Raw genomic sequence first — 24,271 nt, 5'->3', positions numbered from 1 at the left:
GTATGTGTTAGATGGGGAGAGCCTGATAGACACGGACGGGGAGAGGGATCTTGGGGTGATAGTATCTGAGGACCTGAAGGCGATGAAACAGTGCAACAAGGCGGTGGCCGTAGCGAGAAGGTTGCTAGGCTGTATAGAGAGAGGTGTGACCAGCAGAAGAAAGGAGGTTTTAATGCCCCTGTATAAGACGTTGGTGAGGCCCCACCTGGAGTATAGTGTTCAGTTTTGGAGGCCGTACCTTGCGAAGGATGTTAAAAAAATGGAAGCGGTGCAAAGAAAAGCTACGAGGATGGTATGGGAGTTGCGTTCCAAGATGTATGAAGAGAGACTTGCTGACCTGAACATGTATACTCTGGAGGAAAGGAGGAACAGGGGTGATATGATACAGACGTTCAAATATTTGAAAGGTATTAATCCGCAAACGAATCTTTTCCGGAGATGGGAAGGCGGTAGAACGAGAGGACATGAAATGAGATTGAAGGGGGGCAGACTCAGGAAAGATGTCAGGAAGTATTTCTTCACGGAGAGGGTGGTGAACGCTTGGAATGCCCTCCCGCGGGAGGTGGTGGAGATGAAAACGGTAACGGAATTCAAACATGCGTGGGATAGGCATAAAGGAATCCTGTGCAGAAGGAATGGATCCACAGAAGCTTAGCTGAAATTGGGTGGCGGGGGAAAGAGGGGTTGGTGGTTGAGAGGCTAGGATAGGGGAGGGCAGACCTATACGGGGTCTGTGCCAGAGCCGGTGATGGGAGGCGGGACTGGTGGTTGGGAGGCGGGAAATACTGCTGGACAGACTTATATGATCTGTGCCCTGAAAAAGACAGGTACAAATCAAGGTAAGGTATACACATATAAGTTTATCGTGGGCAGACTAGATGGACCGTGCAGGTCTTTTTCTGCAGTCATCTACTATGTTACTATATTTTTTTCCCAGAGTTTATTCCATAGAAGTAAAATGAGCTAGTCCAGGTTTTCCAGTTAAGCAAACAAATGCTTTTATTTTATTATTATTATTGTTTTTTTCCACCCAATGCTTTCAGTGTCAAATCTTCAAAGTTTTGAGGCAAAAATAACTCCCCCAGTCTCAAATCCAAACAAAACCTTAACTGAAGTATATGCTTACATTTCTAGTCAAGAGTCTTTCTCTCTTGTCTCCAACTGGGATTCAAGCTTAACTCCTAAGAAAGGCACTACCCTTATGTTTCATTTGACCAGTAATCCTAACTAAAGCAAGTTCCCTGCACTCCACACTGGGCAAAGTTTCAAAGGGGCTCACCCTTAGTGCCTGTTCTTAGCTTCCATAGCTTAAGTCCTGATTCCTCCCCTATCTCTTCAGCCTTCCTTTTCCTTTGGGGACCTACCTATCTAACACAATCTATCTATAACCCTTGTTTCACCACACACTGTCCAGACACCAGCTGGCTTGTCGTGGGACAGCACCCCAACACCAGGGCCATAAAGAAATATCCAACACCATGAGCCTCCCTTGATTTACACTAACTAAGCTGGGTACAGACCAGGGCCAGATAAAGATCTGGAAGACCATGGGGTATTGAGCTGGGGCTTTATTTCTCTGTGTCACTCTCTTAGATAAGAACTAATTTGCTCCCAAGACTGGTAAGAAAAAGAGATTTCTTACCAGTCTTGGGAGCAAATTAGTTCCACTCTCACTCTAAGAAAAAGCCTCCAGTCCAGAAGTTGTACAAACAAACCGAACTTGACTGAATAGTCAGCAACAGGCAGTTCAAATATTTTTTCAGCAAACCAGTCAATTTGTAATCCAACTTGATACCAGAAGCAAACTATAAATCTTGAGTATTCTTAGGGCTATGGAGTATCTTCCAAAGTGCAGTTGATAATTCTACAATATGTACATATTTACAGCTCCTCCTATCCATACCCATCCTTTCTGGGTGTAACATCCCTAGTCTGTGTCTGCATCAGTTTTGCTGCAGGCAAATTTTTGTGTGGATCAGATTTTACTGTTTGTCCACCTCCTCTCCTCCAAAGGAATACCTCCTTGGGCTACCGTCTTTGGCTCAAACAGCTGGAATCCCTTATTTCCTACACGGAGCACTCCTCCACTCCATGGTTAATGCTGGAATTCGCAAAAACTACCTTTTTGGTCAGCCTTAGTTTTTTGAACCCATCCAGGACTCCCCCATCTCCTCAAGGGTCCCAGCGGGGGTAGAGGTAACCAAAGACCTCGTGCACACTCTAACACTAACATTTGTTAATGCTCAACTCCTCCCCCACTGTCACTCAACAACCCAAATCATTTCTCTCTGCAACTTATTCTAGAACCTTCCCCCAGGCTGGATCCCTTACCACCTAACTCAGAACCCTCCCCTCAGAAACTCTCTGGAGAGTTCTACATTCTATCACATAGTACTCCCCATTATAATGGGGGATTAGTATCTATCTTGTTGCAACGTCTCCCTCCGTGTGGGTAGCCGGAGTGTAGGTCAGCCCTTGAAAGTCCCGAGACACGACTCCACTCCGTCTTTTGTGTGTGGCCTCTCTTTAATATCTTGAGATCATGTCCATGAACAACACAAATCTCTGACACTTACTTCCAGGATCAGTCTTTTCAAGGCCCCGAGCACTTAACCTTTAACTTCATATAGACCCATGCCTAGGGGACCTGCCAGCAGAAGGTGCTCGGTACAGCCTTCTGTCCTTATCTGTTATTGAACCTCTATATCTTGTGTTTACTCTCCCTCCCCAACAGTTAATGCAGTCTTTTGAAGAAAATTCCTTCATAAGAACAAAGTGTGCTCCTATATTACCCAAAGTTCATTTACATACTGCAAATAAAGTTCATACTGGAACAAAGTTCATTTATCTACTGGAATAAAGTTCATTTATATATGACATTTCCACTGTTTTCAGCTCAAGCCCTTTGCTCCTTTAACTCCTTGTATGTTTAGAGGTTGAAGGTACCCTCTCCCTTTACAATGCCAGCTACAAACATCTGGTATCCACCCACTTGGGACAGGCTTGAGCACTTTATCCAGTTTCTCTTACCCTTCCTGGAACAAGTGTCAGTCAGTCGTTGCAGTGAGCCCTGAGCCGGTTTGAACACTTCAAACTCCAGGGCTCTTTTCTGAGAATCTTACTTCCACAGCTGTACCAGGTTAGAGAGCACAGCTGCTATAAATCCTTTCAGCTTATCCCCCTTTACCTGGCCAGGGCTGAAGCATCCTTGGGCTCTGGCTCTGCAGCTGCCCTCCTCTGGGAGACCTCAGGAACTCCCTCTAAAGGCTGCCATTCCATCGGTTCCTCCCCTTGTATCTCTCCTAGCTGCTTCATATCCTCCTGTTGGGCCCCCTGAGCAGGTCATGACCCTCCTCTCTAGGAGCTTGGGAATGTAGTGCGTACTACCCTCCTTAGCGGGGTCAGGTAGTCTATCCCTGGGCACCTGGGAGTTGTAGTCCTCTTGGTTCTCAGGGGAATGGAAAGGCCTACCCTCTTGGACAGGGGCGTGTAACCTTCCCCGGGTCTTTGCCTCAAGGTTTTCTTGCCAGTTCTGCTGGACTCTTCACAATCTATATATAGATTTATCACGGTATAGCCAGCAACCCATTTTGAGGGGGGCCCGGGGTGGACTGAGAAGCCACCCTTTCTCCTCTCTCTCTCTCCTCTTAATTTCTTTATAGAATACTATCCAAACAGGTTAAATATATACCCATATTTTAGACACAAACCTTATACCAGTCAGAGAGCTGGGAGATGTGCTCGCTCCTAGATTGTGAAGATATCTGCGTAGATTATGGTATTTTATAATATATGCACATAACTGCATGCCCCACTCCTGTGAATGCAAAGTACACACTACTACTACTTAACATTTCTAGAGCGCTACTAGGGTTACGCAGCGCTGTACAGTTTAACAAAGAAGGACAGTCCCTGCTCGAAGGAGCTTACAATCTAAAGGACGAGATGTCAAGTTGGGGCAGTCAAGATTTCCTGAATAGAGGTGTAGTGGTTAGGTGCCGAAGGCGACATTGAAGACACACCATAAATAGTGTCCCTTAATTATAGAATATGTATAACCAGATAAATGACTAGAAAACCGGCATTTATGTTTAAACTAGCCACCTGAATCTCGGTGGCTCCTTACAGGATTATCTCCTTGATGCTGAATGTGACGTAATATGTTTTCATTATTTTAAGCATGTCCTAGGATGCAAGATAGTCAAATGTCCTGTATATTGTTTACACCAGTGGCTCTCAAACCTATCCTGAGGGACCACCAGCCAGTCGGGTTTTCAGGATATCCCTAACGAAAATGCATAAGAGAAATTTGCATATAATAGAGGTGACAGGCATGTAAATCTGTCTCATGCATATTCATTAAGGGTAGCCTGAAAACCTAACTGACTGGTAGCCCCTAAGACAGGTTTGGTTTACACTACATAGATTTGTGTGGAATGATATAGAAAACAGTGAACGCAGGACGCAGTAGATTATACAAACTTCTATTCTGTATACTAAAAATCTGGAGGATAAATATTCTGCCGGTGATGATGAGTGTTTTTTTTCTGACAGCCACCAGCGTTATTCCCAGATATTCATTGCCAGGCCATGTCTGGCTTTTGGCATTGAATATCTGATTTTTACCACGCTGGCTAACATATAGCCGGTTAAGTCAATATTCAGAACTTAACTGGCATGGGTAGCCACATAAAGATAGGGCTGTGTTTTAAGCAGTCCCATTTATGTGATTACCCTGGCCTGTTAAGTGCTGAATATCGACACTTAACTGGTCAACTGCTGACTCTGCCCCTAGAACGCCCCCAAAATAGCCAGGGTTCACTTACAACGCTAACCTCTAATTTTCAGCGGCATTAACCAGTTAAGTGCTTCTGAAAATTAGCAAATAGCCTTGAACAAGTGATTTAACCAGTCAACAGCTGATTATATTGTTATTATCAACCAGTGTGGGGGTTTTTTTCACACCTAGGCCATTCCAAACATTAACTGCTTCATCTCAGATAAGCAGTGGTGTTCCTTGGTCAGCTGCCACCCAGGTCGGATCGCTGCTACGCACCTCCCCTGGGTGCAGCGACATCCCCCCCCCCCCCCCCCGGCACATCAAACCACCACCCCCCCAGTGCACTGCTCTTACCTCCTGGAGTGCTGAGAGCAGCTGCGCAGCTGTCGGCTCTGCCGGTTCCCTGCTTCCTCTGCCCCGGAGCAGGAAGTAACATCAGAGGAACCAGCGGAACCGACAGCTATGCGGCTGCTCCCTATACCCCTCCTGCAGCATGCACCTGGGGTGGACCACCCCCAACTCCCTGCCCTCGGTATGCTGCTGCAGAGCAGCTCTAGTAACTCCTTGTGCAGTTGTTGTCCAAGCATTCCTCTTGTTCTGCCACAAAATGTCTCCTGACAACATCTAGGGCAGGAGGAAGACATTAATGAGGAGTGGAGGAGGATGTGTAACATGAACTGTGAAGAAGAGACAAGACTGTGGAAGGCTGACAAGACTGAGGCTGAAGCTGGGAGAGATGTGTTGAAAACCTGAAGCTATGTTTGTATAGGAAGACATGTTGGCAGTGTGGTGCCAGAGAAGGGAGACAGAAAAAAAAATTAGAAAAGCATAAAAAGTAAGATAGAATTTTTTTAAAATGAAAGGACTTGGAAACTGCATGCACACATTCACCCAGCACCCCCTGATTTATGGGAATGGACGGACAAACAGATGTGCAAACATGCATGGCAAAGCTAATAGGAGCATTTACTGCTATGAAATGTGCCTAAAAAGAACAAAAGAAAAACTCCAGACACACAAGAATGATTGGAGTACTATTGTATTTTTTTTTTTAAAGCAAAGCCATTTTGCATATTAAACAATGTGAACAGTATTTAAATTTATGCAAAAACGCAGAAGAATTGTTGAAGTATTCTGTCATAGAATCAACCCCAGCGAAAAAGGTGCCGGTACTCAAATGCCAGGCCACCCTTCAGGGTGGGGTTATCACTGAGGGACCCACCCCACAGCAGCTAGGCCCCCTGCAACCAGTCACAGAATCTATGATAAGACAGAATCGGTGTGTAGAGCCTGAGCTCTTTCATTAAAACTTGGGGACCATGGATCAATTTTAGCAAACAATGGAAAAGGTGCTGGTACTCAGTACCCCCAAGTACCCCTTCAAAAAAAGTCATATATATATATACTTACACACACACACAAAACCATACACATAGATGCAAGGCATTCTAAATATAAAAGTTTCAGATATCATCAGTTGTCTGAAACTCTACAGTCAGGGCAGGAGAGGAGACTTCTACACTTTGGAATAATTGAATAAAGCTGGAGAGAGACCACACAAGGTTCTCAGGATCATTGCGGGATGTTTACATTAATCTCCTAATTCTCCAATTGGTGCACACAATTTAATTGAATAACAATTTGCACCAAATAATTGGCTTTTTAACAAGCAGCTGGTGCTAATTGAAATCAATTAACGTACATATGTAAATTTAGGTGTGTGACCCGCTCCTAAATTTTATGTGTGTCCTGGAAAAGGGCACGGAAATGGGAGGGTCATGAGCGTTTCAGGGTGGAACATCGGAGTGGATTCAAGTAATTATAGAATAAGGAGGTTCCACATAATTTTAGACAGGGGCATTTGCACCACATTTTCATTAGTGCAAATGGATGTACCTAAATTTACACACGACCCTTGTGCTTAAGAGCTGTTCTATAGACCACGCCTAACTTTAGACGTGGCTTATAGAATAGCACATAAGCAGGTTTTTTTCACTGCGATTTATAGAATTCATTCCTAAAGGACAGACCATGACAAGGTCTGTACACTGGGCCATAACTAAATGGTCAGATATTAGTAGCTGCAGGCTTGTAGAGAGAAAGCAATGGTTTCATACATCATTAGGGCAGTATTCAGCAGCATGGTCACCATTTAAAAGTTATGTGCCACTTTGAAAATCCATGTATAACTTTAAGCTACCAGTTGGCAGATAAGGGCGAAATGGCCCTCCCAGTCTGCCCATCCTCAGTAACCACTAACTCCTCCTTTTCTACTACTACTATTACTACTTAACATTTCTAAAGCGCTACTAGGGTTACGCAGCGCTATACAATTTAACAAAGAAGGACATTCCCTGCTCAAAGGAGCTTACAATCTAATGGACGAAATGTCAAGTTGGGGCAGTCTAGATTTCCTGAATAGAGGTATAATGGTTATGTGCCGAAGGCGACATTGAAAAGGTGGGCTTTGAGTAAGGATTTGAAGATGGGCAGGGAGGGGGCTTGGCGTATCGGCTCAGGGAGTTTATTCCATGCATAGGGTGAGGCGAGGCAGAAAGGGCGGAGCCTGGAGTTGGCGGTGGTGGAGAAGGGTACGGAGAGGAGGGATTTGGCCTGTGAGCGGAGGTTTTGGGTAGGAACGTAAGGGGAGATGAGAGTAGAGAGGTAATGAGGGGCTGCAGATCAAGTGCATTTGTAGGTTAGTAGGTACCTGATCGGAAGCCAGTGAAGTGACTTGAGGAGAGGGGTGATATGGGCATATCGGTCTAGACAGAAGATGAGATGTGCAGCAGAGTTCTGAACGGATTGAAGGGGGGGATAGATGGCTAAGTGGGAGGCCAGTGAGGAGTAGGTTGCAGTAGTCAAGGTGAGAGGTAATGAGAGAGTGGAAGAGATCCAATGTGCCTGTCCCTTGCATTCTTAAATTGTGACATAGTCCTTGTCTCTACAACCTCCACTGGGAGACCATTCCACTCATCCACCACCCTTTCCCTGAAAGAGTATTTTCTTAGATTACTTCTAAAACTATTTTCTCCTAACTTCATCCATCACTTCCCCATTAAATATAAATGGGCAGCTGTGTTTGCATATAAGTGCTACTTCGGGGTGTGTCACATTCCACTTGTGGTGTGTGCATTTAAAATACCTAAGAAACATCTAACAGTGGTTTGTGTTCATCTTTTGTGTTTGCTGGGTTGTGTTCCAGAATAAATGAAAAAATGTTACTTTTATCTTGTGCTTGTACTGTACTCATTTTTCACGATACCATGAAAACTTTATTTATTTGGGGCAGCCGCTTAATTGGGACAAAGTATAGGAGTCCCAGTGTGGCCCAATTAACTGGAATCTACTGTACGTTCAACTGCACAATGTGTTCTAGGTGGTTTATAAACAATAAAATATTGCAAAGATAAAAGAAATACAATCAAAATAGGAAAAAGGGTCTCATTGACAAAAAAGAGTTGGGGACAGCCACACAGGAAGAAGCAAGAGAGAGAGTGGAGTGAGGGAGAAAGGAGACATGGTATGAACTTTTTGGTGGAACCACCGACCAGCCAGAAAGGGACATTTACTTGTTATCAGTGCTGTCTGATTTGGCCAAAAGGTTTTTGATTTGATTCACTCATGGATCTTTTCGATTTGATTCAGTTCTGTAAGGCTACTATCAAAAAATAGAGAATTTAAGGCTACTATCAAAAAAATAGAAAACAAAATTGATTTTTCTATCTTTGTAGTCTGGTCTTTTTTAAATTTTTGTAATCGTGTCTGGTTTCCACTTTCCTCTGTCTTCTCTTAACACTTTTGCCAGGGTCTCCTGGTCTATTTGGCATTTCTTCTCTGTCCATGGCCATCATTCAACTCCCCTCTATGTCTCTGTCCATGGCCATCATTCAATTCCCCTCTGTGTCCCTGCCCCTATCATCCTGCCATATTGATCATCTTCCATCTCTGTATCCTTATTATTGCCCTGTCCAGCAACGCCCTTCTGTGTCCCTATCCCTCCTCCCCATGCCCAGCATCACATGTCTATGTCCCTGTCCCTCCTCATGTTCAGCTTCTCCCCTTATTCCTCCTTTCCTCCTGTCCTCCCTCCCCTCTTGTCTTTCTTCCCCCAGGACCGGTTTCTCCCTTCCTTTACTCTTGTCCTCCCTTCCCCTTCCATCCAGTGCCTGCCCTCCTTCTCTCTCCTCCTTCCATCCGTGGGCTGCACTCCTTCTCTTTCCCTTCCATCCATCCTCTTCCCTCCTTCTCTGCCCCATTTCCATCCAGCCTCTGCTGTCTCTTTTTCTCCTCACCTCTTCCATCCAGCCACCATTCCATCTCTGTCCCCACCCCCACCCCCACCCCCACTCTAGCGTCTGCCTCCTCTGTTTCCCCTCCTACCTTCATACCCCTGCTGCTATTGCTTCTGTAGAGCAGCAGTGGTGGCAAAAAAAAGCTAAACTCTCTGTGGGGCTGGACTCTTCATTGGCATGGCTGCCTGTCCTGCCCCCTTGATGTTACTTCCAGAGCCAGCAACCTGTGCCAATATGTAAGTCTGGCCCCACAATGAGTTTATCGTTGAGGTGCCAGATTATGCAGAATTTTTGAAATTAAAAGCAGAACTGTAAATTCTACTTTGTTCAGCTGGCATTGCCAGTTACTATCATAACAGCCAAATTTTGTATCTCCTGAAGTTTTCATAATTGATTTTAGGCAGGTCCCACCTATAAAGAATTACAGTAGTTTAAGCTAGGGTTACCATTTGGCTCCAGAAAAAGGAGGACGGATTGAGCCAGCCGGGTTTTACTTCCATTGCTTTCAATCAATGGAAGTAAAACCCGGCTGGCTCAATCCGTCCTCCTTTTTCTGGAGCCATATGGTAACCCTAGACTTTAAGCGAACACTTCAGGATCAGCCACCGAGGTGGAGAAACGTAAAACACTATGAGCAATGAGCAGGAGAATAGACCACTAGTAACAAACTTTATACAAATAAGCAGGGGTGGCTGTGGTACATGTGAGACTATATTACACACAATGCATTGCTCATATATTTTTGCGTTGAGTGACTGCAGCAGTAAAAATCCTTAGAAGTGAGAATAACAGTAAAGGCATTAAACCCATTTTAGGACTACACTATGAAACTAGTATAAGGCTGCTGGGGGTAGAACAAACCTATCCAGGTATATAGATGTTTAACAATTAGGAAAGAGTACATAGGCCAGCCATAGGTCTGGTGTATTAGCACCTATGTGACAGAGACGTGTGTAAATTATAGTATTCTATAATTCACATGTGTGTGAGCTCCACCCACACGCACATCCATTTGCCATATGCACATCCATTTGCAAGTACACACTATGGGCTCATTTAACTAAACCACACTAAAAAGTGGCCTTAGCATGCCCATATATGGGACTTCCCATGCCCTAAGGCCATTTTTGGCACAGCTGGAAAATGGCCGATTTTTCCATTTTCTGAATTAATGGTCATTTGCAAATGTTGCCATAAGCGTGCAGCCACCGGTCATTAACAGTAATTTGCACATGAGCCCTTACTGTCACCTATTTTGGAGGAGGTAAGGGCTCATGTGCAAATCAGTTAGCACGCAGTAATGTAGCTGCATGAACTGATTGGCACAGAAATGCCCAATTTTTGCCCCCCCCCCCCAGACACCCCCCCTGTGGAAAAATAAGTTACTTTTTAGTGCATGGTTTGCGCACGCACATCGGAAAATTATTGCAGGATGCCTCAGCACGTGCTAGTGCTTACCAGGGGCGTAGCCAGACTTCGACGGGAGTGGGGTCCAGAGTCCGAGGTGAGGGGGCACATTTTAGCCCCCCCCCCCCCCCGGTGCCACCGACCCGCCCTGCCTGCTACAAACTTTCACCCACTCTGCTGCCGTCGCAACCCTCTCAACCCCCCTTCCCCCGCCAACCTGCTGTGTATCTTTGCTGGCGGAGGACCCCAACCCCCGCCAGACGAAGTCCTCTTCTCAGCCGCGCGGCGTTGCCGAATGAGCTGATCAAGTTTGAATCTGTTTCTGTGCGTGCGTCTGACGTCCTGCACGTACATCGTGCAGGACATCAGATACATGCACAGAAACTTGATCAGATCATTCAGCAAGCAGCGCCGTGTGGCCGAGAAGAGGACTTCGGCTGGCGGGGGTTGGGGTCCCCCCAGCAAAGGTACACGGCGGGGGAGGGTTGGCGGCGGGAAGAGGGGGTCGAGAGGGTCACGGCAGGAGGGTCCAGGGCCAAATCTACAGGGGCCCATGCCCCCGTGGCCCCATGATAGCTACACCCCTGGTGCTTACTGCAGCTTAGTAAAAGGGCCCGCAAGTAAGTTAAGCCAGTATATAGCACATAGGCAAAAATTTGGCATTTATACATGTATATATAAATCCCTTTATTCTAAGTATTTATGCGCACCCTGGGCACATACATTTTAGTTCCTTTGTTAAAGAATTACCCCTTTTATATCTGTAGTCTTGGTTGTTATAAGACTGGTATGAAATTCTAGCAGGAATGTTATTTTCCCTCTCTTGTGTGCTACCCCTTTGATTTTGTGACAAAAGCAGGTTTGTTGATTTTGAACTGTTTCAAGGAATTTGCATTTCTTTAAACCCCTCCTTTAGATGTTTGAGCTGGGTGGAATCTGATTGTGGGAATGGCAATGTTTTGTTGCTTTTCTGCAGGCTTGGAAGAAGCTTTTGCTGCAATATCTAACTGAAAAGGTAATGAACTGGAAAATATGTTGAAATGATTGGGGATTAAAAATCTCTGGTGTGTGGTGACAGTGCAATTATATTCCACAGTAAAGGTTTCTTCTATTAAGAGCAATAAATAAAACTTATTTTTTTCCATTCTGATTGGTTGTCACTGCTATAATGATAGCTTTGACCTTCTTCCTCTTCAAGTGTCATTAGCTTGGACCAAGCAGTCCAAGTGTTGCATAATGCTTTCCAGAACCCATAGAGCCCAGTTATGAAGAGCATTTATATTCTACGGCATGGTGAAAATTAGAAGTATGCTTTCCTTTAGTTACACACTACAATTACCTTGCATGGCAAGTTTGGAAAGACTGCTGGGATATTTTTCTAAAGAGCTTAATTGTAGAGATGCCAAGTTACCCAGTTTCAAGCTGGAGATTTTGGGACATTCTGACAACCTCATCCTGCTGCATTATGGGACTAGATGAGCCAGATCAGGCATTACAAACCCCACACTGCTTTGGGATAGTCTGTGCAGCCTATAATTTACCCCAGAGGTTCAGGCCCTCCACCGTCCTCCGGATTCTATATAGCGTAACGCAAGTTGCATGCACAAATCCAGTCATATTCTGGATTTGCGCACCCAACTTAAATTAGTTAATAAGCCGATCAATGGCAATAATTGCCACTTGTCAAGCAAATACTGACATTAGCATTAATTAGAATTTGCGTGCAGAACTACATAAGTACATAAGTACATAAGTAATGCCATACTGGGAAAAGACCAAGGGTCCATCGAGCCCAGCATCTTGTCCACGACAGCGGCCAATCCAGGCCAAGGGCACCTGGCAAGCTCCCAAACGTACAAACATTCTATACATGTTATTCCTGGGATTTTGGATTTTTCCAAGTCCGTTTAGTAGCGGTTTATGGACTTGTCCTTTAGGAAACCGTCCAACCCCTTTTTAAACTCTGCTAAGCTAACCGCCTTCACCACATTTTCCAGCAATGAATTCCAGAGTTTAATTACACGTTGGGTGAAGAAAAATTTTCTCCAATTTGTTTTAAATTTACTACACTGTAGTTTCATCGCATGCCCCCTAGTCCTAGTATTTTTGGAAAGCGTGAACAGACGCTTCACATCCACCTGTTCCACTCCACTCATTATTATCTATCATGTCTCCCTTCAGCCGTCTCTTCTCCAAGCTGAATAGCCCTAGCCTCCTTAGTCTTTCTTCATAGGGAAGTCGTCCCATCCCCGCTATCATTTTAGTCGCCCTTCGCTGCACCTTTTCCAATTGTACTATATCTTTCTTGAGATGCGGCGACCAGAATTGAACACAATACTCAAGGTGCGGTCGCACCATGGAGCGATACAACGGCATTATAACATCCTCACACCTGTTTTCCATACCTTTTCTAATAATACCCAACATTCTATTCGCTTTCCTAGCCGCAGCAGCACACTGAGCAGAAGGTTTCAGTGTGTTATCGACGACGACACCAAGATCCCTTTCTTGGTCCGTAACTCCTAACGTGGAACCTTGCATGACATAGCTATAATTTGGGTTCTTTTTTCCCACATGCATCACCTTGCACTTGCTCACATTAAACGTCATCTGCCATTTAGCTGCCCAGTCTCCCAGTCTCGTAAGGTCCTCTTGTAATTTTTCACAATCCTGTCGCGAGTAAACGACTTTGAATAACTTTGTGTCATCAGCAAATTTAATTACCTCGCTAGTTACTACCATCTCTAAATCATTTATAAATATATTAAAAAGCAGCGGTCCTAGCACAGACCCCTGAGGAACCCCACTAACTACTCTTCTCCATTGTGAATACTGCCCATTTAACCCCACTCTCTGTTTCCTATCCTTCAACCAGTTTTTAATTCACAATAGGACATTTCCTCCTATCCCATGACCCTCCAGTTTCCTCTGTAGCCTTTCATGAGGTACCTTGTCAAACGCCTTTTGAAAATCCAGATACACAATATCAACCGGCTCCCCTTTGTCCACATGTTTGTTTACTCCTTCAAAGAATTGAAGTAAATTGGTCAAGCAAGATTTCCCCACACAAAAGCCGTGCTGACTCGGTCTCAGTAATCCATGTCCTTGGATGTGCTCTGTAATTTTGTTTTTAATAATAGCCTCTACCATTTTCCCCGGCACCGACGTCAGACTCACCGGTCTATAATTTCCCGGATCTCCCCTGGAGCCTTTTTTAAAAATGGGCGTTACATTGGCCACCCTCCAATCTTCCGGTACCACGCTCGATTTTAAGGATAAGTTGCTTATCACTAGCAGTAGCTCCGCAAGCTCATTTTTCAGTTCTATCAGTACTCTAAGCGTATTCTATAACGTGATGTGCGTAAATTCTAAGTTGAAAAGGGAGCATGGAATGGGTGAGTCATAGGCAGGGGCGTAGCTACGTGGGACCACGGGGGCCTGGGCCCCCGTAGATTTGGCCCTGGACCCCCCTGCCGACGACCCTCTCAACCCCCCCTCCCGCCGCCAACTCTCCCTCACCATCGCCTACCCTTGTTGATGGGGGACCCCAACCCCCACCAGCTGAGGTCCTCTTCTTCATTCTGTTTCTGAGTCTGATGTCCTGCAAAGGTAGGCGACGGCGGGGGAGGGTTGGCAGTGGGAGGGGGGATCGAGAGGGTCATCGGCAAGGGGAGGGTCAAGGTGGCAGCGACGCTAGGGGGGGGCGCTAGAATGTGCCCCCTCACCTCGGGCTCTGCACCCTCCTCCCGCCGAAGTCTGGCTATGCCCCTGGTCATAGGCATTTCAAAAATGTATGCGCATTATTATAGAATACACCCGGCCCGTGCGTAATTTAGGCATCTGCATTTACACCAGGTTTTACTTATTATAACTGCCCGCCACTAAATTTATTCACGCGAATGGGCGCTCGGCGTATTCTATAAACCGCATGGAAATATAGGCTTCTTCTAAAAGTATGCCTAAATGTAGGCTGTAAACAAGGCTCCTACTGGCTAAGTCCGAGCAGCCTCCTCACCACCAGCCCGGAGCTCTCTGTTTTCCTCCTTTATGTGTTTCTTCTTTTTTTCTTGGGCCTGTTTTTGGGATTTGCAACCCGACCCCCTTTCTTCAACAGCTCCTCGGCGGTTTTAAACACAGTCCCAGTACAGCCAGGCTTCTCTCAGCACAGTTCAATTCAGTCAGGCTGTTTTAAACACAGTCCAAGTACAGCCAGGCTTCTCTCCGCACAGTTCAATTAAGTCAGGCTGTTTTAAACACAGTCCAAGTACAGCCAGGCTTCTCTCAGTACAGTTCAATTAAGCTAGGCTTTGCGCGGGCTCAAAGCCTTGGGTCCCACCCTCTAGGTCAGTCTCTATTCTCCTGACCTCCTCCCGCATGACCCAGGACTTCCTCCCTATACCTTGAGTGCTGGCTGAGCCTTAGCCAAGAGCTCCATGGGTTCGTCTAAGATCAGCTCTGCCTCCTCTTGCTCCATTGCCTCTGGTTCATTCTCCTTCTCTCCTTCAGGAGCCCAGTCCATTTTCTCCTCTCCCCACCCCTTTTCCAGCTGATTACACTTTTCTTCATTAACTCTGATAGGCTGCTTTTCCTTCTCCTGCCACCGGTTCAGCCACCTCCTCCACCAGGGTGGTGACTCAGCTTTCCCCCTTTTCTGGTAGCCCCCTTCTGGAGCTTCTTGGTTCTGCACCCTATTTCTCCTTACCCTGGGTTCTCCTGGGGCCTTCTGGGAGTTGTAGTTTCTTATTGATATGTCCCTCTTGGGCAAAAACTGAGCAACCTTAGGGTCTTCCCTCCTACCCTCCGGCTCTCTTTTCTCCGGTGGGTAGCTGGGGTCCCTCTTCCTTTCGGCATATTCCTTACAAGGCGTACTTTATAGAATACACCTAGGCATATTTTGTTTTGCCACCGATTTTTTTAGGCATAATATATAGAATCTTGTCCTATGCAGGTAAGTTTCTAAAGTTGTTTTTTTGTGCACATGTGCTGGTATACATGCTTTAAAAGCCTCTTATAGCATTGCCCCATGATAAGTATGTGTGATGATCAGAATGCATGTATTTGTATGTGACTTTAGTGTAAGCATGTTCTAGGATGCACTATAAGCAGAGTGAGGGCAGTCACAATTTACATGCATACTTCCAAGCAGTCATAAATGTTTGGAGCTATTTCTGCTGAATGTGTACTAATATTTTAGAAAGATACTTAGGGGGCCCTTGTATAAGTAGGCCCTTGCATTTAGGCATCCTGATGCCATGTAGTGACATCCTATTTGGTAAACAACATAACATTGCAAAATATTCAAACAGTGTAGGTAAGAGTATGCAGTAGAATTGAACTCCATAAACTGACAACTAGTCCGCTTCTGTACACTCATCCACACTTCATTCATGCTAACTCGATAAAGAGAGAGCCAAGAAAACAAAGAAAAGAAAAAGAAAAATGACCCTCAGACATACTGTACTCACCCAATCACTATCAGTCTTATTTTCAAAAAAGAAGGACGCCCATCTTTTGACACAAATCGGAAGATGGGCGTCCTTCTCCCAGAGTCGTCCAAATCGGTATAATCGAAAGACAATTTTGGACGTCCCCAACTGCTTTCTGTCGCAGGGATGGCCAAAGTTCACGGGGGCTTGTCGGAGGCGTAGCGAAGGCGGGACTTGGGTGTGCCTAACACTTGGACATCCTCGACCCATAGTGGGAAAAAAAAGGGCATCCCTGACGAGCACTTGGACAACTTTACCTGGTCCTGTTTTTTTTTACGACCAAGGCACAAAAAGGTGCCCGAACTGACCAGATGACCACCGGAGAGAATTGGGGATGACCTCCCCTTACTCCCCCAGTGGTCACTAACCCCCTCCCACCCTCAAAAAAATCTTTAAAAATATTGATTGCCAGCCTCTATGCCAGCCTCAAATGTCATACTCAGGTCCATCACAGTAGTATGCAGGTCCTGGAGCAGTTTTAGTGGGTGCAGTGCATTTCAGGCAGGTGGACCCAGCCCAACCCCCCCTACCTGTTACACTTGTGGTGGTAAGTGTGAGCCCTCCAAAACCCACCACAAACCTACTGTACCCACATCTAGGTGCCCCCTTCACTCGTAAGGGCTGTGGTAGTGGTGTACAGTTGTGGGGAGTGGGTTTTGGGGGGCTCAGCACACAAGGTAAGGGAGCTATGTACCTGGGAGCAATTTATGAAGTCCACTGCAGTGCCCCCTAGGGTTACCGGTTGGTGTCCTAGCATGTGAGGGGGACCAGTGCACTACGAATGCTGGCTCCTCCCATGACCAAAGGGCTTGCATTTGGTCGTTTTTGAGATGGGCATCCTTGGTTTCCATTATCGCTGAAAATCAGAAACGACCAAGTCTAGGGACGACCATCTCTAAGGATGACCTAAATTTCAAGATTTGGACGTTCCTGACCGTATTATCGAAACAAAAGATGGACATCCATCTTGTTTCGATAATATGGGTTTCCCCACCCCTCGGGACGTTTTGTGAGGACGTCCTCAGCAAAACTTGGGCATCCCTTTCGATTATGCCCCTCCAAGTCAACCAACAGAATAATAAGTCAATAAAAAGCAAAAACAGGTAAAGTTTGAAGACTTTGGTAAAATAGCATGTGTTTGCAGACATTAGATGTGTGGTGATGGAACAATTGCGTTTGACAGAACGGAGAGGTAATATCAGACGCTCAGGCTGCATGAACAGCGTTGGATATTTTCTTTGCAATCTGTGGCCCCCAGAGGGCTGAATATTGCACTGGAATGGAAAGCGCTTTTGTAATCTTTTGATGTTATGATGTCAATACGTTGAGCATGCTGATGGAAGACGCCATTTTTTAAATCTGGGCATCAATGTAGTTTCCCACCACAATTTTGTGAGTGTCTGTGTTGTATTTGTTACTAGTTGCAATCATGTTTTCATTATCTTGGACTGTTTAAAGTCTTTGTCCCCGAAGCTGCTTGGATTGTGAAACAGGGACCCCCTGTCGAGATTGAAGAGACGTATTGGTGGATTGTACCAAGATAAGTACTGTAGAATATATGTATATTTGCAACTGAGAATTATGTACTGTTTTCAAATCAGATGATGTATCAGTAAGAGTAATTGCCATACAAGGATGGTTTTTGTCCAGATATAATAGTGGGGTTTTTCTTTGACTGATGATTATTGTGAGCTTGCCTTACAGATAGCTGTGTCTCCTTTGTTCACTGAGGTCTTTTTTTCTCCACTTTTAAAGATTTGGGCAATCCTTCTGATACAGATTGTTTATGTAGAGTTGGGTATTTTTTGATGTGTGATTAGTATTCTACAGATTCCTTGGAAATGTGATTTCAGTGACCACAATATTGACTGGATAAATGTTACATCAGGGAGCACTAGGGAGGTAACATTTTTAGATGTAATAAATGACTGCTTCTTGGAGCAACTGGTCCAAGAACAAGAAGAGGGGGAGCTATTTTAGACTAGATTTTAGATCTAGTCCATAGTGGAATACGGGACATGATGTGAGAGATAATGGTGTTGGATCCACTGGAAAACAATGATCATAACGATCAAATCTGAGCTAATATCTGGAGTGAAGTCCCTAAGGAAATTACTGTTAACAGCATTTAATTTTTGAAAGGGTGACTATGACAAAATACCCTATGACAGGGGTATGCAACTCTGGTCCTCGAGAGCCACAGGCAGGTCAGGTTTTCAGGATATCCACAATGAATATGCAGGAGATAGATTTGCAAGCACTGCCTCCATGGTATGCAAATCTATCTCCTGCATATTCACTGTGGATAAACTGAAAACCTGACCTGCCTGCGGCTCTCGAGGACCGGAGTTGCCTACCCTTGCCCTATGACAAAATGAGGAAAATGGTTAAAAAGAAGTTTAAAGGATTGGCCGCAAAATTTTAGGACTTTAAATCAAGCATGGACATTGTTTAAAAATACCATTGTGTAAGCTCAGATCAGATGTATTCCATGTATTAACAAAGGTGGAAAGGAGAGCAAACACAGCCAGCATGGTTAAAAGGTGAAATAAAAGAGGCTATTAGAGCCAAAGGAGCATCCTTCAAAAAATAGAAAAAGGTTCTGAATGAAGAAAATAAGAAGCAATATATGCACTGTCAAGCTAGGTGCAAAGCATTGATAAAGAAGGCTAAAAGAGAATATGAAGACAAACTTGCCACGGAGACAAATACTCATAGTAACACCTTTTTCAGGTACATCAGAAGCAGAAAGCCTATGAAAGAGCAAAAGAGGCATTCAGGAAAGATAAGGCCATAGCGGAGAGAATGAATGAATTCTTTGCTTTGGTCTTTATGGAAGAAGATGTAAGAGATCTACCTGTAGTGGATATGATTTCCAAGGGTAATGATGCGGAGAAATCTTGGTGACCCTGGAAGATGTACTGAATCAAATTGACAAATTAAAGAGTGATCACCTAGACCTGATGGTATACACCCCAGGGTACTGAAAGAACACAAACAAGAAATTGCTGATCAGCTGTTAGTGATCTGTAACCTGTAGTTAAAATCGTCCGTAGTGACTGAAGATTGGAGGGTGGCCAATGTAACGCCAATTTTTTAAAAGGGTTCCGGGGTGATCCGGGAAATTACAGACTGGAAAGCCTGACTTTAGTGCTGGACAAAATAGTGGAAACTATTATAAAGAATAAAGCTACAGAACACATAGATAAAAATGTTTTAGTGGGACAGAGTCAGCATGAGTTCAGCCAAGGGAAGTCCTGCCTCATCAGTTTGCTTCATTTCTTTGAAGATGTGAATAAACATGTGGATAAAGGTGAGCCACAACTGGATCTAGATTTTTCAGAAAGCTTTTGACAAAGTTCCTCATAGAGATTCCTGAGAAAATTAAAAAGTCATAGGATGGGAGGCAATGTCCTTCTGTGGATTAAGAATTGGTTATTGGATAAAAAACAGTGGGTTGGGTTAAATGGCCATTATTCTCAATGGAGGAGGTGAGTAGTGGCGTGCCACAGGGATCTGCACTGGGACCAGTGCTACTTAACATATTTATAAATGATCTGTAAAACGGAACAATGAGTGAGGTGAATAAATTTGCAGATGAGACAAAACTATTCAAAGTTGTTAAAACACATGTGGATTGTGAAAAATTGCAGGAAGACCTTAGAAAACTGGAAGACTGGGCATCCAAATGGCAGATGAAATTTAATGTAGACAAAATGCAAAGTGATGCACAGTAGGAAGAATAATCCCAATCATAGTTACCTGATGTTAGGGTCCAGTGTACAGTGGTGGCCAAAAAGCAAACATGATATATGCCCCCCACCCCCACCCCAGATGTCTCTGGGGTCCCTCTCCTAATAATTCCATATTAGGAAAGGGATTCAAAATAAGACCAAGAATATTATAATGCCTCAGTATTGCTCCATGGTGCAACCTCACTTTGAGCATTGCATCCGATTCTGGTCGCCATATCTTAAAAAAAGGTATAGCAGAATTAGAAAATGCTCGAAGAATTACCAAAATGATAAAGGGGATGGAACTCCTCCCATATGAGGAAAGGCTAAAGAGGTTAGGGCTCTTCAGCTTGGAAAAGAGACATCTGGGGTGGGGGTGGGGGGCAGATATGATTGAGGTCTATAAAATCCTGAGTGGTGTAGTACGAGTAAAAGTGAATCGTTTTTTCTCTCTTTCAAAAAGTATAAAGACCAGGAGATACGCAATGAAATTACTTGGAAATACTTTTAAAACAAATAGGAGGAAATAATTTTTCACTCAAAGAATAGTTTAGCTCTTGAACTCGTTGCTGGTGGATGTGGTAACAGCTGTTAGTGTATGTGGGTTTAAAAAAGGTTTGGACAAGTTCCTGGAGGAAAGGTCCATAGTCTGTTATTGAGATGGACATGGGGGAAGCCTCTGCTTGCCCCAGGATTGGCAGCATGGAATGTTGCTACTATTTGGGTTTCTGCAAGGTACTTGTGACCTGGATTGGCCACTGTTGGAAGCGGGATACTGGGCTAGGTGGTCCATTGGTCTGACCCAGTATGGCTCTTCTTCTGTTTTTAAGCAAGAAAAAATAGAAAATGAAAAGTTAAGATTCTATAATGCAGGATTACTGAATTTATCTTTATTGTTATTTCTTGCCAGAGTTGTCACATCTTTTACAATGCGTTATAGAATATTCTTTATTGAAAGTTGGAAATAAAAATTAAATGTAAAAAAATATATATCAAAAAAGTGTGGGCAGGAAGTTACCTTCCTGCCCACATTTTTTTTATTATTATTATTTTTTTTACATTTAATAGTACCTAGTTACCTAGAGATCTTCATTGAGGGTGCACAAGGTTGAAGGTTTGCTTAGAGTACCTAATAGCTGTACACCAGTCCTGACAGGAGCAGGTGCCTGGACGTTTTCCATTGTACAGTAGCTTCCAGTCAAGCAATGATTGCATAGTGACTGCCTGCTTAGAATGCATCCAGTCAGGGGACTCAAATTACCGTCATTTTGAAGAGCCCAGATCTGTGTGATCTGCATAGAACACATTTATGGCGCTCCTCAATGATAATAAGCAACAGCCTATAGAGAAGATGCAGGAAGAATGGCAATGGCCACTCGTTGGTCTCCAAATGTGTCCATTTGTTCCCGGATGGCATGGTTACCCTCGTGCGTATTGACATGTAGCACTGTTCAGAGCAGTGACAGCAGGAGGTGCGCATGGCACTAGAAGCCACTGTGCCAGCCAACATTTATCATGATCGTGTTGTACAAAGTAGCAAATTATCTTCAAGAATTGGACTGATGATGACTTATCCCCCTTTATTACCCAATAATTTATGGGCTTGCAGGGTAGGTAATATAATGGTAGGCAGATGAGGCTCCAGTACCCCTATCCTTACTGGCCTACATGAATAGGGGTTGTGAGATTACAAGGCTATGATGATGATGTAGGTCTTGAGGGCTGCAGGAAGTGTGTAAGGGAAAGGGCTTGGCTGATGTCCTACGAATTCTATTTACAGAGGACAATGAATGATGCAGATGAGGAAAACTGTTTTTTTGTTTTCTGTTTTGCATTTGGACACATGCTGGCTTGCGTGCCAACAGTTCTTTCATGCCCTACAGCTTCCAAAAGAATTGGCATGTTCTATTCTGATTATAATAAGTGGCTTACTTCTCCTAAGTTTGCGAGTGGTGTTGTTTTTCCTACTGAATTATACAGAGCCGGGCCTAATAATTTCATCAAATGTTATTTTAATAGACCGCCATTCCCAAAAGTGTTTTAGCAAATATGCAGATGAGAAGTTGTAGAGGTGGGCATGTAGGCGGGGTTTTTTGGCTTTTTGCTTTGAGTTTACATTAATGGAATGCCCTAACATATTCAGTGTGGTTTGTCCTCCATTTTGTATAAGTAACTGTCATCCAAGTGGCGCTGTGTGTTCAAGGAGGGACAATGAGGTTCATGCACGGGGAAATGAGGCGGCTAATACATTTTGTGGCTCAAAGCTGTGTAGTCCATAACCCCTGGATTCTATATATAGCACTGAATTTAGGCACTGAAATTATGGCATTGAATAAAGATGCATGTACAAATAAATTGTTTAATGAGTCACTTAACATCAATTAATTGATGTTAACAATCAATCATTGAAGTTAATCGGCAATAATCTAGATTTGCATGCTCATCTGCCAGACACACTATTCCATAACCCTGGGCTCCCATATCCCATACTGTGCAACCCAAAATGGGGCATGGACAAGTCAGGGGCATTCTGAGAAAATCAGCGCACTGTAAGGGGTCTTGGCACCCAAGAATTGCACCACAGGTGTAAGTCTGGCACTCAGAGTTGGGTTACTGTTCAGTGAATCCAGACTGCCCCATTTGACTGCCCCTATCGGACCGACCGTTCACTTGTCTATTAGATTGTAAGCTCTTTGAGCGGGGACTGTCTCTCTTTGTGAAATTGTACAGTGCTGCGTAACCCTAGTAGCGCTCTAGAAATGTTAAGTAGTAGTAGTAGTGTAGAAATTGGTGCTAAACCCTATACTGTAAAGGACATGCATCCTTTACGTAATCAGTTAGTGCCAATGTTTGGCAGTGCACAGATTTCTGCATCATTTTATAGAATCCGGCCCTAAATGTTTTATAAATGCTCATTAGTCTCTCATTCACCACCATTCGGCCTCTTGCACAACCTCTGCTCCACCCTTTGCTATAATGTTTTAAATTCACCAACCTTCTCAAATAGCTATTTGCCATCATTTCCATTCTGCCCTGAAATTGGTGAAATTTGAGATCAGAGTGCCCATATTTTAGTGCATCAATCACCAACATGCAACACATGTAATATTCAATTATTATTAGCTGTGTTAATCCAAAAATATTTTTTCAATTTTTTTTCTTTTGAATTTTATCATGCACCATCGGAGGTGGTATATTTCAAATGATCAGTACATCTTTGCCTACTCATGACTCACCAAAATCATCATAGGTCCTACCTATTTTTTTCTTTACTTATAAAAATAATATTTTCAATATTTCCAACACACAGAACATTTGGGTCCCCAGTGTTTTAAGATAAGTGTTCTACAATTTTGAACATATTGAGAGTGTCTTGATAATAATATGATAGTGAAAATCTGATACAAATGAAAATATTATTTTTATAAGCAAAGAAAAATCTTGATCATAATTAGGACCTGTAATAATTTTGGTGAGTCATCAGTAGGGAAAGATATAGGGCCCTGTTTACTAAGGTGCGCTAGTGTTTTTAGTGTACAATAAAAATTAACGTACACTAATGCTAGAGACACCCATAGGAATATATGGGTGTGTAATGCGTTAGCGTGTGCTCATTTTTAGTTCACACTAAAAATGCTAGCGCACATACAGCGCAGCTTAGTAAACAGGACCTATAGTGTTCATATGAAATATACTACCTCTGGTGGTCCAAGACAAAATTCAAAATGAAAAAAAAAAATTATAAAATTTTGGGGGGAATTAATGCATCTAATAATAATGGAATATTATCCCCCGAATTCTATATATGGCGGTATGAGCAACTTAATTGAATAACACCTTATCAATTATCAGTGCTAATTGGCATTAACTAAAATTTATGCATATATTTTTACATGTAGGTCCAAAGAGGAGGCGCAGCAATGGGAGGGTCATGGGCGGATCGGGTTGCTCCTTTAATTTATGCATGTTGTTATAGAATAAAGGGGATCCGCACCTAATTTAGGTGAAAGGATTTATACCAGGGTTTCGTTGGTGTAAATGGTCACATCTAAATATAGTCATGGTTCCCAGCACTAAACATTATTCTGTTAACGGCACCTAACTTTAAGCGCCATTTATAGAATAGCGCTAAGCACAATTTTTTTATGCCGATTTTTTTAGGCACCATGTATACAATTTAGTCCTGTATGTGGTGGAATTGTAAGATGGTTGATATATTGAGATTCCCTTACATGCCATAAGAATTTTGACCTTTATAAGAGACGTTTTTAATGTGACATTTTTATAAGTTTCCAGGTATAGCTTCTGTGTGATACAACTAGATGTTCCATACAGGTTGGTGGGGGGTGAGGGAAGGGGAGATCTTTCGGTGTCTGTGCAATGCAGATCTGCCACTTTTACCCAATTCCAGAGAGAGACTTTTATGCCAAGCCTAATTTCTAACTTATAGCCTATAGCAGTGTGGCATTTGCAGTCCTTAATTCTAGCCATTGAAATCACTGCTGCAAGGCTCATGAAGCATCATTACAGGGTTATCAGAAATCCAGGACTGTCCTTTGTAACTGTGTA

General features: G+C 43.7%; 1 protein-coding gene and 1 long non-coding RNA gene across 2 annotated transcripts in view; both read left to right on the top strand.

Moving 5' to 3' along the window:
• NPAS3 (neuronal PAS domain protein 3) overlaps nt 1–24,271 on the top strand; it is a 1,265,871-nt gene that overhangs the window by 101,664 nt on the left and 1,139,936 nt on the right. The gene's annotated exons all lie outside the window — the stretch shown is intronic.
• On the top strand, nt 6,488–14,406 carry LOC115477667. The gene is made up of 3 exons (XR_003943358.1): nt 6,488–6,500; nt 12,958–12,960; nt 14,319–14,406. It is a non-coding gene; the product is annotated as an uncharacterized LOC115477667 (long non-coding RNA).

Source organism: Microcaecilia unicolor, chromosome 9 (assembly GCF_901765095.1).
Source record: "Microcaecilia unicolor chromosome 9, aMicUni1.1, whole genome shotgun sequence".
Classification (NCBI taxonomy): Eukaryota; Metazoa; Chordata; class Amphibia; order Gymnophiona; family Siphonopidae; genus Microcaecilia; species Microcaecilia unicolor.
Note: the sequence above shows the minus strand (reverse complement) of the source record. Positions and strands in the feature narration are given on the sequence as shown.